The sequence below is a fragment of the Gekko japonicus genome, unplaced genomic scaffold (assembly GCF_001447785.1).
Source record: "Gekko japonicus isolate JY-2015 unplaced genomic scaffold, Gekko_japonicus_V1.1 scaffold1563, whole genome shotgun sequence".
Lineage (NCBI taxonomy): Eukaryota > Metazoa > Chordata > Lepidosauria > Squamata > Gekkonidae > Gekko > Gekko japonicus.
In genome coordinates, this window is record NW_015175405.1 from 202,658 (window position 1) to 215,781 (window position 13,124).

Consider the following 13,124-nt stretch of genomic DNA (forward strand, 5'->3'; position numbering starts at 1 on the left):
TGCTAAACCCCAGCCAATCTCTAACAAGGTGATGTAATCACTAACTCTAACAAGACCTAAAAGAGCAACACCTGCTAGAAAAGACCTGGCTGTAATTACATGATTACTAGCATGACAGCTAGGTCTGACAAACAGATCAAACTGATCTATAGTAACTGCTTGCTACCTCTATCACTCTGACATATAGCTCAATAATTTCCACACAGATTAACTTGCTCTGGGTTCAATGCTGTTGGGGATCAGGTCCCCCCCCCCCAATGTCCGGAGCTTTCATTGACTTTTCTCTGCTCCTTCCCAGACCTGGCTTGCTGCAGAATTTTTGGAAAGGTTTCAATAAAGCCTGGATGGCTGCCACTTTGGGCAGGACTTCCTGGCTTTTCTCACCCCTACAGCAGCCATTTTTCCTGTCAGACTCCCACCCCATAACCATCTTCTTTTGCCACTAGGAGGCTTCCCCCCCAATCAGCAATCAGACATCTTTATATCAGTATATTGTTGTAATCATCAGTGTCTCACGAACTCTGGATGACCAGTTTTCATTTTTTTTCAAGTTCTCCAGCCCCTTTCCTTGCAGAGATCTGCAATGGTTCATTATAACATCATATTAATATTCCCTTGCCAATTTACAATTTCAAAGCGCCCCTCTGTTGTTGAGGGGAGGGATGGTCTTTCCCTTTGTGAAGGGAAAATAGCTGCCATGAGGATGGGATGAGAACATAAGAGAGGCCATGTATGATAATTCCAGTGGCCCATTCAGTCCCACACTTTGTGTCAAGCAGTGGCCAAAACCCAGGTGCCATCAGGAGGTCCTGAACTCCAGAAGCCCTCCCCCTGTTGCCCCCCAAGCACCAAGAAGACAGAGAATCACTTGCCCCAGATAGAGTGTTCCATCTATAGAATCATAGACTCATCTGGAAGCTGTCTATGCTTATAGTCGCTACCACTTCCTGTGGCAGTGAATTCTGGGTGTTAATTACTCTTTGGGTGAAGAAGGACTTCCTTTTCTCTGTTTAAGGACCACTGATGGTTCTGACAATGGGGGCAGATTATGAGGAGATGGTTTCCCTGAGGGCTCTGACTAAAAAGCTGGGAAGAGAAGAGGCTGGTGGGGGTTGCAGATGTGCCACGTTGCAGGAGGGCATTTTCCTCTGTGCTCTGAATATTGAAAAAACTGCCTCCGAAATGTCTCTTGCCTTAAAAACAAGTCTAGCTCACCACCTAGTGGTGCTTAATGCTAAAAGAGTTAGGAATTCTGGCTACCAGACAGTCTTTGGATCTCTTGGCTATGCTACACAATGCCATATGGTAATAATTATTAGGAGGTTTTTGGGGATGGGGGGTGGAGTTCTACCCAAGAAGAAAGGAAGGGCTGGGAAAAGATTGGGGATTATAGGTTTGGTGGGAATTACAGCTTAAGCACATCCCTCAAGAGGTTTCGGGGCTCCCCAACATGCCCCCACCACCAATAGTTTCCGTGGCGCCCACCAAGCTTCTCAGAATCTGGGCAGGGCCTTTGTCAGGCCCGGCTTCTTATTGGCTGCCCTCAGTCTTCCAAGGCTGCCATAGTAACAGCAGCAGTTACAGGAGGATCAGGAGGACTGGGAAGAAGCCTCCAGGGTGGTGGTCTCTGCCCCCCCCCCTTCAGGCTTCCCTTCGTCTCTTTTTAAATTCACCTTCTCTCCCTCCCCCCCCCCGGGCTTTTTTTTCAGTGTGTGTGTGGGGGGAGGCAATACTGCCAGCGGCCACTGTGGTCCCAGGCCCAGCAAAACCACCGAAAGCCGTGCAGGCTGTGAAATCGCCCCAGACTCCGCCCCTCTTCCTTGGCCTGGGTGTTCGGGGGGGGTAGATGTGGGGGGGTGCCCGGCTGGACCCTCAAGGACCCCTCTCCTGCCTGCCTGGCCCCTCCTGGGGGTCGGATCCTGCCTCCCAGTGCTGGACCTGCTGCCTCCCCCCCCCCTTGGTGAAGTCAGTGCCCCAAAAGGGACCCCCGAGGGTTCAGTCCACTGGGGGGGCAGAGGGTGAGGAGAGGGTTCGCCCCCCCACGGAGGGCCCAGTCTGCATAGCTGGTAAGGGAAGGGGGGGGATCAGATGCCTTGAGGGGGGGTCTCTTTCTCTCTCTCCTGAAAAGCAAAAAGAAAAACCAAAGTCCAAAAAGTGCCAGAGGACTCCAGCACATTCCCTTCCACCGGAGGCTGACCCATCAGTGCTTCCCCTGCAGCTGAGGAGAAACGGGGAGTTTGAAACAAGATCGGACAAGGGCTCCTGCTTCCCTCCATGGGACAAGTCCTCTCACTGAACTGGACTCCACATCCCACTGAAGGGGGAAGGGGGTGTTTGACTCCCAGGTTCGAATCCTCCCTCTGCCATGGCGGCTTCCTGGGTGACCTTGGGCCAGTCACGCCATCTCGGCCTCACCTGCTCTGCAGGGTTGTTGTGAGGATGAAGATGTAAGCTGGCTTTGAGTCCCGTTTGGGGAGGAAGATGAAATTTAAATATATAAATATAATCTGATAGAAAAGCAGGGTGTCCAAGAGAAGAGTTCTTCTATCCCACCCTTCTCTGTGGTGTGTTTGTTTGATATCTATATGTTAACAGCGAAGCAGGATATCTTTGAATACTTAAATCCAGCGCCTGGAGCTTTGAATGGGCAAGACAGACCTTTCCACAAACCTGAAAAGGGCCCTAGGTTGGCAGGAAAATGCAAAATCGGGGGGGAATACACTGGGCAGCTTAAACAAATCCAAAAATGATCAAAGGAGCATTGGTAGCTTGAAGCCAGGGCTCTCCTCAGTGGCTGTTCCTAGGCAGCTGAGGCAGGCTTCATTTTTGGTCAGTACAAAGGCGGGGGGAGGGGCAGGGCCCATTTGGGCCTTGGAAGGAGAGCTTCTTGGGGCCCGGCCTGGCTAGGGTTGCCAGCTCCAGGTTGGGAAATTCCTGGAGATTTGGGTGTAGAGTGTGAGGAGGGCAGGGTTTGGGGAGAGGAGAGGCCTCAGCTGAATAGAAGGCCCTGGAATCCACCCTCCAAAGCCGTCCTTTTCTCCAGGGGGACAACTCTCTCCTGTCTGGAGTTCAGTTGTCATTCTGGGATATTTCCAGGTCCCACCAGGAGGCTGGCAATCCTATTTCTAGAAGCAACCTCTGGGTGACGGGAGACCACCTGAGTTGCAGGACCTCGAGTAGGCCTGGCTGTTTGCTACTCTTCAACAGCAGCCACCCTATGAAAGCCAGGGTGCCGTTGTGGTTAAAGCTTTAGAGAAGGGTCTGGAAGATCCAGGTTCAAATCCCCATCTTGCTGCAGAAGCTCACTGCATGATTTTGGTTTTTTAGAATTCAGGAGAAATAGCCCTACCCCAATGCAGAAGATGCAAATCACCGGTCCACCTTTTCTCCCCTGGCAGGCAGCAAAATGACAGCGGAGAGCCCGCCTGGATCGCCTCCTTCTTATGCTGCAGTGGAGCCAGCAGCCAGGCAGCCGGCTCAGGTAAGGGGAAGATTCCTGTGGGAGGGGGATCTGCAAGGCGCAATTTGGGTGGTCCCTCCTCAGTTCCAACCTCGAGAGGTCCCCTCTGTTGCCCTTGACTTGTGGGCGGGGCTCTTTTTGTAGAAAAAGCCCAGCAGGAACTCATTAGCATAATAGGCCACACCCAACAACAGGAACTCATTAGCATATTGGGCCACACCCCTGACAGCACAGCTCATTAGCACATTAGACCGCACCCCCATGTTATTAGAAGTGTGGTTATCCAGCCACACCCACCTATTGCTTGTTATTCTGTTTACCTTGTTTGTTGTCCAAACCCAGGGCTTTTTTGTAGCAGGAACTCCTTTGCATGTTAGGCCACACACCCCTAATGTATCCAATCCTAATGAGTTTCTGCTGTTGGGTGTGGCCTGTTATGCTCATGAGTTCCTGCTGGGCATGGCCAACTTGGGAGCCAGCCGGAACTCCGTTCCTGTGCGTTCCTGCCCAAAAATAGCCCTGCTTGTGGGGTTGCAAAGGGTCCCTGGGGTGATCTCCTCATGAAGCGGTGAACCTGCCAGGAGACATCTTCATTGTCTTCGTCTCCTTGTGTGTGGCTGGGAGATCCTGGTCACAGGCTCACACACAGCCTGCCTATCGTGGTTCTTCAGGAAGGAAACTGTTCTCTGATTCCAGGGACGAGTGTCTTTCAAGGAGGTGGCCGTGTGCTTCACCGCGGAGGAATGGGCCTTGCTGAATCCAGGCCAGAGAACATTGTACAGGGAGGTCATGCTGGAAAATTATGGGATGGTGGTCTATGTGGGTAAGAGTCCCTTTCATGCTTCCTTGAAGGACAGATTTCTTTTGTTATTGTTGTCTGTGAAAGACGTGGGGAAAGGTTAGTGAGAAAGGTGCCCTGGATGTTCCTCCTCTGGTTTTCCTGGCCAGCCATTTTCTAAGGTCTCTTTCCAGCAAGGGGAGTCCTGATCTGGTAGTTCCATTTCAGATCCAAGACTGTTGCCAACTGATGAGGCACTTTTGAGAGTTCCATCATGCTTCCTATGGATCGTATTGCAATTCTTTAAGAACCCTGCAGGGTAAGCCACCATTACTGTCCCCATATTGCAGGTAGAGGGTTTCGGGGGAGAAAATAACAGTTCAGCTGAGGCCAACTTGCGAGTGGGTGGAAGCCAGACCTTCTCCATCGAAACCACCCCTCTGCATTTCGAGGGGAAGCAACTCGACAGGATTTCTGTACATGAATGTGTTGGAATGTAGGGGCAGAACGAGAATAAGTTTTAAATGAAACATCTTGAATATCAATGCATAAAGAAGTTGATCCTGGGCAGAAATATATTGCATAGATAAAATAAAAATGTATAGAAAGATTTAAAGCCAAGGCTTTTCTTGGGCCTCTTTTCTGGACTCCTCTTAACTGGGTGTGCCAGGGATTGAACCTGGGACTTTCTAGCCCTTCATTCCTACCAAAGATCAGAGTGGTGCTGTCTAGACTGCGTTGCAGGCAAGAAGGTTTGGATTCCCTGAACAGTGTTCTAATCCAGATTCCAAGAAATAAATGGGGTTTATGGCAAAGGCCAGAAGTTGGGGGTGAAGCCCCTGATTTGCACGGAGAAGGTCCCCAAATCCATCCTCAGCATCTTTAGCTAAGAAGGATCTCAAAGAGGATGGCCTGGAAACGCTGCTCTCTCCCTGAGACCGTGGAGAGCCAGAGGCATTTGGAGTTCTCAGTGCTGGGCAAGACGGGCCAGTGGTCTGGGACTGGCGGTTTCTTATCCTTATCTCTTTTTGTTTCCAGGACAACACTGGGGATCCACGTCTACCGTCATCTCCAGGCTCCAAGAAGAAGGCCTCTTTCTCCAGGACTACGCAGAAGACCCTCAGTCGGCAGGTCAGTGCTTAGATGCTTCATGGGACCCCCTCTGCCTGCAGGAAAACAGGCATGACCATCCAGAAAAGACATGATGTAATCAAAGTATTGCTACAGATAGGCTGATCTGAAGAACCCAAAGAACATAGTGGCAAAGAGATGCAGCAGGCAGCTTCTCGAGATGGATGCTTTGAGGCCAAAGGAGAAACAAATTAATTATGTTCTGTTAAGTAAAGGTAAAGGTTCCCTTGCTCGAAAGCCCGTCGAATCCAACTCTAGGGTTGCGGTGCTCATCTCTGTTTCAAAGCCTCTTCAAAGGGAGCGGTGGCGCAGGCAGCTTAAGCACCTGCTAGTAACATCAATAGCGAACAGCCATAATGGCTGTTCGAATCCCCACCACGGCCGAAGTGAGCTCCCGGCCCTCAGTCCCAGCTCCCGCCAACCCAGCGGCTCGAAATGTAACATCAAGTAGAGAAATGGGTACCTGCCTTAGAGGCAGGGGGGACCCCCCTCCTGGGTCCGTGCCCGGGGGGCTAACGGGGGCGGCGGCGGCAATGGGAGAGGCGAGAGAGAGGCGGCAGTGAGAAAGGCGGCGAGGAAGAACAATGGCGGGCCACGAGGCGACGCGGCGCGGATGGAGCCTGATGGGACGAATAGCTGAAGCCGCAGTCCAACAAGCAGCGTGCACCGACGAAAGGATCCATCAAGAAGCCCACCGATGATCGCCAACTACCCGGAGCGCCGAGACTACGCCTGGAGCCGCCGAGAGTGAGGAAGAAGAGAGAAAGCCGCCGTCTGGGTGCCGCTAGGTGACCCACACACACACACACAAATTGTGGCCTTAGTTAGGTTCGACTACAGATGTAGTCTAAATGTAAACCGCTCTGAGACCCATTAGGGGTCATGAGCGGTATAGAAATCATCACATATAAATAAATAAATAAAAGCCGAAGAGCCAGCACTGTCTGAAGACGTTTCCGTGGTCATGTGGCCGGCATGACTAAACCCCAAGGCGCACGGAACGCTGTTACCTTCCCACCGAAGTGGTACCTATTTATCTACTTGCAATTTCTTGCTTTCGAACTGCTAGGTTGGCAGGAGCTGGAACTAGAGACGGGAGCTCACTCCGTCATACAGTACCCGGGTCTCGAACTGCTGAACTACTGACCTTCCACAGCCTGCAGTTCAGCGTCTTAACCACTTGAGCCACCGCAGCTCCTTATGTTCTGTTACCTCTTCCTTATTTTATGGATACTCAGCATTTTCTTACAGGAGGATGACCAAAGTTAGAAACAATCATGATAAAAATTTTAAAAACCATTAATACTGTGCACTTATTCTCACATACAGTACAGTTTAAGGATTAATTCTTATCACTTCTGTAGCTAACCAGTATTCTATCTGGACCAATAAAATTGGTGCTAGTTCACATCTATCCATCTCAGAGCTGCCTCCTTATTATTTAAAAATAGACCTAAAGAATTACTTTGAAAAGAAATGCTGGTATTCCCTATAATAACAAATCATATTTTTTTTCCTGATGAGAAAGGTAAGCATCTTCCTTCTCATCACTTCATTAAGCTCTTTTCATTCCTTCAGGTGATGTTTCGGGGGCTGAGGTTGAGGGGGAATCTTCAAGGATGTCACTTGGTGGACTAACAGAGACAGAACAGTTGAACAGTGAAGATGGAGAAAAGATGCTGGAGGGGGGAAAGACAAAGAAAAAGGGAGAGCCATCCAGAGTGCTACGAGATTGGAAACTGGAAAGTGAAGTCAAACCCTACAATGTAAAAAAATGGAGAAAAAGTACTAAGTTTGGGAATCATTTCAGTCTTGATGGAGGAGAAAAATGTTATAAATGTGTGGAATGTGGAAAGAGCTTCAATAACAGTTCAAATCTTATTTCCCACCAAAGAATCCATACAGGAGAGAAACTATATCAGTGCTCAGAGTGTGGAAAGATTTTCTATGAGAGTGGCTCCCTCACTTCTCATCAAAGAATCCATACAGGGGAGAAACCATATCAGTGCTTAGAGTGTGGAAAGAGTTTCAGTCACAGTAGCTCCCTCACATCCCATCAAAGAATCCATTCAGGAAAGAAACCATATCAGTGCTCAGAGTGTGGAAAGAGTTTCCGTCAGAGTTGCGACCTCACTTCGCATCGAAGAATCCATACAGGAGAGAAACCATATCAGTGCTCAGAGTGCGGAAAGAGCTTCAGTCACAGTTGCAACCTCACTTCCCATCAAAGATTGCATACAGGAGAGAAACCATATCATTGCTCAGAGTGTGAAAAGAGCTTCAGTCACAGTAGCTCCCTCACTGCCCATCAAAGAATCCATACAGGAGAGAAGCCATATCAGTGCTCAGAGTGTGGAAAGAGCTTCCGTCGGAGTTGCGACCTCACTTCCCATAAAAGAATCCATACAGGAGAGAAACCATATCAGTGCTCAGAGTGTGGAAAGAGCTTCCGTCGGAGTTGCGACCTCACTTCCCATAAAAGAATCCATACAGGAGAGAAACCATATCAGTGCTCTGAGTGCGGAAAGAGATTCCATCAGAGTAGCTCCCTCAATTCACATCAACGAATTCATACAGGAAAAAACCATAACAGTGCTCAGAAGGTGAAAAAACTTTCATTGAGAGTAGCCCTATAACTTCCTATAAAAAAACCCATACATGAGAGAAGAAATCTCAATAGTCTGGGTGTGGAAAGTGTTTCCATCAGATTGGTTCCCTCAATTCCCATCAACAAATCCATACACGGAAAAACCATTACAGTGCTCAGAAGCTGGGAAAACTTTCATTGAGAGTAGCTCCCTGACATTCTATCAGAAAATCTATACAGGAGAGAAACCATGTCAGTGCTCAGAGTGTGAAAAGAAATAGCAGGGTAACAAACCCATACAAACTGGTTTGATTTGTGACCCAACCTCCTGGCTGTTATAAGTTCACGGTTCGGTTCATGGTTCAGCTACAAACCATGAACCGAACTGCACAAATGTGATTCGTGCCCATCACTAGCTGCTCAGTCTTTGACAACACCTTCCTTTGAAATCAAGCCTTATTAAACATGGAAGCATCCATACAGGAATGAAAGCATATAATTGCTCAAAATGTGGGGGGAAACATCTGTCAGAGTTTATACCCTACCAGCCATCAAAGAATCCATCCAGAAGAAAAATCATATGCACTCTCAGAATGTGGAAAGAGTTTGAGGCAGAATTCACTCCTCACCTCTCATCAACCAATTCACACTGATGAGAAAACCCGTCAATGCTCAGAATATTGAAAACGTTTTCTCTGAAACAAAGCATCGTTGGAGTGGTCTGCACCGCAGGGTCAGCGCACCCCAAAATTGCCAAAGCAGCTCCCAGCACCCCCAGACCACTCCTGCTGCTCCGCGACACTCTCCTCAACCTTTCTGAGGAGGCTGGACACACGAGGGCAGCCCCAAAATCGAATATTTTGAGGTACCTCTAGTCACCTCAAAAATGGTGTCCTGAGGTCTGCCTTGTCGAGACCACTCCACTGAGGGGATCACTCGATACCTTAAAACAAAAAAGTGCCGCTTGGCATTGTCTACACCACATGGTCAGCATAGCCAAAAAATCATGAACATCTCCTGCCAATGTCAAACCACTCTCATTGTCCAGGGACACGTCCCCAACCTCTCTGAGAAGGCTGGGGTGCTCTAGAGTGTACTTCTGTACCATGGCCCGCATCGCAGGACCGGTGTTTGGCATTTTCATTTATTATTTAGTTCATTATTTATTTTATGGTGATTGAGTGGGAACTACCCCTAGCAAACACAACAGATTATACTCTTGAATAGTGGGCACTGAATAGGGTGACATATGTTCCCATGAGCACCAGGCTTTCGACTAAGGAGCCTCCCGCACGACGACCACCAACAAGCGTGGCTTAGATCCTGGCCCTGATTTTGATATTTGGCCTTATCACCGTGTGATTTAGGGAGAGCACCGAGCGGGGGAACTGTCTATTTGTATGCATTCTTTGCACGCCATGCCAGGTAATGTATGAACTACTGCCAGCACTTTAGGATTTTATGATTTTATTGTATCTGTATCGCAACTGTATTTGAACAGTTTCAACTGATTTTATGTGGATTTTATTGGTGCCTATGTACCAGCTAATGTAAGCCGCCCTGAGCCTGCTTGCGGGGAGGGCGGGGTCTAAATTGAATGAATAAATAAATAAATAAAAATGAGTTTCATTCAAAGGGTTGAGCTGGCTTTTAATATGCAATGGGACATTTCCTAAGAAGTGATTTTACGATCACCACCTGCTTTTTTAAAAAGGTAGAGTTGCCCCCAGAACTGAGAGAGCATGATCCTTATCTTCTCCCCCGAAACTCGTCTGGTTAGTCTTAATCCCTCCCAGTTTGGGCTGGTGGTCTCTACTCTTTTAACTGTTAACGGGTGAACCATTTTATTCCCCCTGACCCTAAGCAATCCCTCCCCCTTATACATAGGGTGCTGATTAAACTGAACCCTGCCCTCTTGAATATGCTCTAGTGTTTGATTCTTTTCTGCAGAGACATAGGTTATTGCTATTTATTATTTTTCTCAAAAAAACACTTTGTGAAACGTTATCTTATGCAGCCTCACATCAACCATTTGTTACTGAACTCAAGATTAGTGTTCCCTTTTCAGTCCTTGATAAGCAAGTCAACAAGGTATTTTCAATTCGTATGGAATGAATCTAAATGCAGGAGAAATCACTTTCTAGCACACATGGCATAGAATCACAGAGGTGGAAGGGTCCATACAGGTCATCTAGTCCAATCCCCCCCCCCCGCATGCAGGATCAGCCTAGAGCATCTCTGACAAGTGTGTAAAGACTGCTGTTGAAGCCTTTCACAGCCAGAGTTTCTTAGCTGTTGTAGATTTTCCAGGCTGTGGTCTTGGCATCGTAGGACCTGATGTTTCACCAGCAGCTGTGACTGGCATCCTCAGAGGTATAACACAGAAAGATGGAGTACTCTCTGTGTCAAGGTAGGCAGGTAATTTATAACTACTCAAGAAGGTGGGGTAGGGCTGAGTCTTCTCACGTAGACACAGAGAGTACTCCATCTTTCTGTGTTATACCTCTGAGGATAACAGTCACAGCTACTGGCGAAAGGTCAGGTTCCTACAATCCCAACGCCACAGCCAGACAGCCCAGAAAATCTACAACAGCTAATGTTTAAAGACTGCCAGTGAGGGGGAGCTCATCACCTCCCTTGGCAGCTGATTCCACTGATGCACAACATAAGAGAAGCCAATGTTGGATCAGGCCAATGGCCCATCCAGTCCAACACTGTCACACAGTGGCCAAAAATACCAGGTGCCATCAGGAGGGCCAGGACACCAGGAGCCCTCCCACTATTGCCCCCCCCCCAAGCACCAAGAAGACAGAGCATCACTTGCCCCAGCCTGAGAGTTCCTATCTATACCTTGTGGCTAATAGCCACTGATGGACCTCTGCTCCATATGCTTATCTAATTCCCTCTTGAAGCCGTCCATGCTTGTAGCCGCCACCACCTGTGGCAGTGAATTCCATTTGTTAATCACTCTTTAGGTGAAGAAGTACTTCCTTTTATCCGTTCTAACCCAACCACTCAGCAATTTCATTGAGTGCCCACGAGTTCTTATATTGTGAGAAAGGAAGGAAAGTACTTTTTTTTCTACCTGCTCTATCCCATGGATAATGTTATAAACCTTGATCATATCATCCCTCAGCCGTCGTTTCTCCAAACTAAAGAGCCCCAAGCACTTTAATCTTTCTACGTAGGGAAATAGGGAAAGTGTTCCAACCCTTTTATCATTCGTGTTGCCCTTTTCTGCACTTTTCCAAAGCTATAATATCCTTTCTTAGGTGTGACCAGAACTGTACACAGTATTCCAAATGAGGTTGCACTATTGATTTATATAGGGGCATTATGATATTGGCTGATCTGTTTTCAATTCCCTTCCTAATAATCCCCAGCATAGCATTGGCCTTTTTTATTGCAGTCACACACTGTCTCGACATTTTCAGTGAGTTATCTACTACAACTCCAAGATCTCTCTCATGATCAGTCTCCGCCAGTTCAGACCCCATCAACGTGTATTTATATTTAGGATTTTTGGCTCCAAGGTGCATCACCTTGCACTTGGCCACATTGAATCCCATTTGCTATGTTGACGCCCACTCGCCCATCCTCAACAGATCCCTTTGGAGTGCCTCACAATCCTCCCTGCTTTTTACCACCCTGAACAACTTCATGTCATCCGCAAATGACAGAGACTTGGGTATACCCCATATACTACTTATGCTGGTAGGTGCCACGCCTTCCTGTGGCAGTGAATTCCAGGTGTTCCTTTCTCTCTGGATGGAGAAGGACTTCCTTTTCTCTGTTTTAAAGACCCCTGTTGTTTCTGTCAGTGGGTGTGGATTGTGAGGAGATGGTTTCCCAAAGGGCTCTGACTGAAGAGCTGGGGGGAGGGGGGAGGAGAGGCTCTTTGTGTGTGAGGGGGGGAGGTCTGCCACCTTGCAGGAGGACATTTTCCCCCTGTGGTCGAGTACTGGAAAATATAGCCAACATTCCCTCCCCATTCAGATCTGATTCCCCACCCCTCCTCCATGTGAAGCCCACTGGCTGACCTTGGGCCAGTCCCAGTTCTCTCAGCAATCTCCCAGCCCCACTTACCTCACAAGGTGCCTGTTGTAGGGAGGGGAAGGGGGAGGTGATTGTAGGCCGCTTCAAGACTCCTTAAGGGGTATAAAAACCAACTCTTAAGGTAAAGGAAAGCAGGCTATAAAAACCAACTCTTCCTCCTCCACCGCCATGGAGTTACGTTAGGCCAGTCCACATACTTTCAGTCTAACCTACATGGCAGGGTTGTTGTGAAGATAAACCAGGGTTATGTAACAGATAAAAATAAAAATCTGATATAACCAGAAAGTGGGGCTTCAGAAAGATTCAATCCTGGTGTCGTCGTTAGAAAAAGGTCTGGAAGACTCGAGTTCGAGTCCCCGCTCTGCCTTGGAAGTTCGCTGGCTAACCTACCCACAGGGGTGTTGTGACCAATGCTCCCTCTAAGCTATGGAGTCTTGTGAGCAAAAATTCTACTTTGTGAGCTACTGGCATTAAAGCTGTGAGCGAGCAATTTGGCTACTGCATCAACTAGTTTGCTCTGGAGCCATCCCTTCCAGAGCTAAGACAAAAATGTGTGAGCTGGAGGCTAAAAAACTGAGCTAGCTCACACTAACTCAGCTTAGAGGGAACACTGGTTGTGATGATAACATGGACGAGAGGATGAAGATGCAGACTACTTTGGGACTCTGTGGGAAGGAAAGCGTGGTATAAAATAAGTATATTGGTTAATATAGTCTGATGGGAAAGGGGGGTATCCCAGCGAAGGGTTCTCTCCTGACCTTCTCGGACTTGCAACTGTTTCCCATGATGATAGATTCAGGCAGGTAGCCATGTTGGTCTGAAGCAACAGAACAAACTTTGAGTCGAGTGGCACCTTTAAGACCCACAAAGTTGAATTTTTCTCCATTTACGCTTTCAGGTACAAGACAGAATGTGTCGTCGCCTATTATCTTTAAGATCATTCAGGGGATTTTTTAATTCAGCCCTGCATTTCTCCAGATCCCACAGTAGCAGCCTTGCAGCTACGTTGCTGCAACTGTGATATGCGGGCTGTGTGTGGGCAGAGAACTGAAGGAGGAATGAGGGCTGCCAGCTCCTCCCTGGTCCCCAGGGAGAGGAGTGTGGGGGGGGGT

At 48.2% G+C, this 13,124-nt stretch overlaps 1 pseudogene; it reads left to right on the top strand.

Annotated features, from left to right (window-relative positions):
* The first annotated feature begins 4,230 nt into the window (after positions 1-4,230).
* The window catches only part of LOC107122597, a 55,776-nt pseudogene continuing 46,882 nt past the window's right edge, over positions 4,231-13,124 (top strand).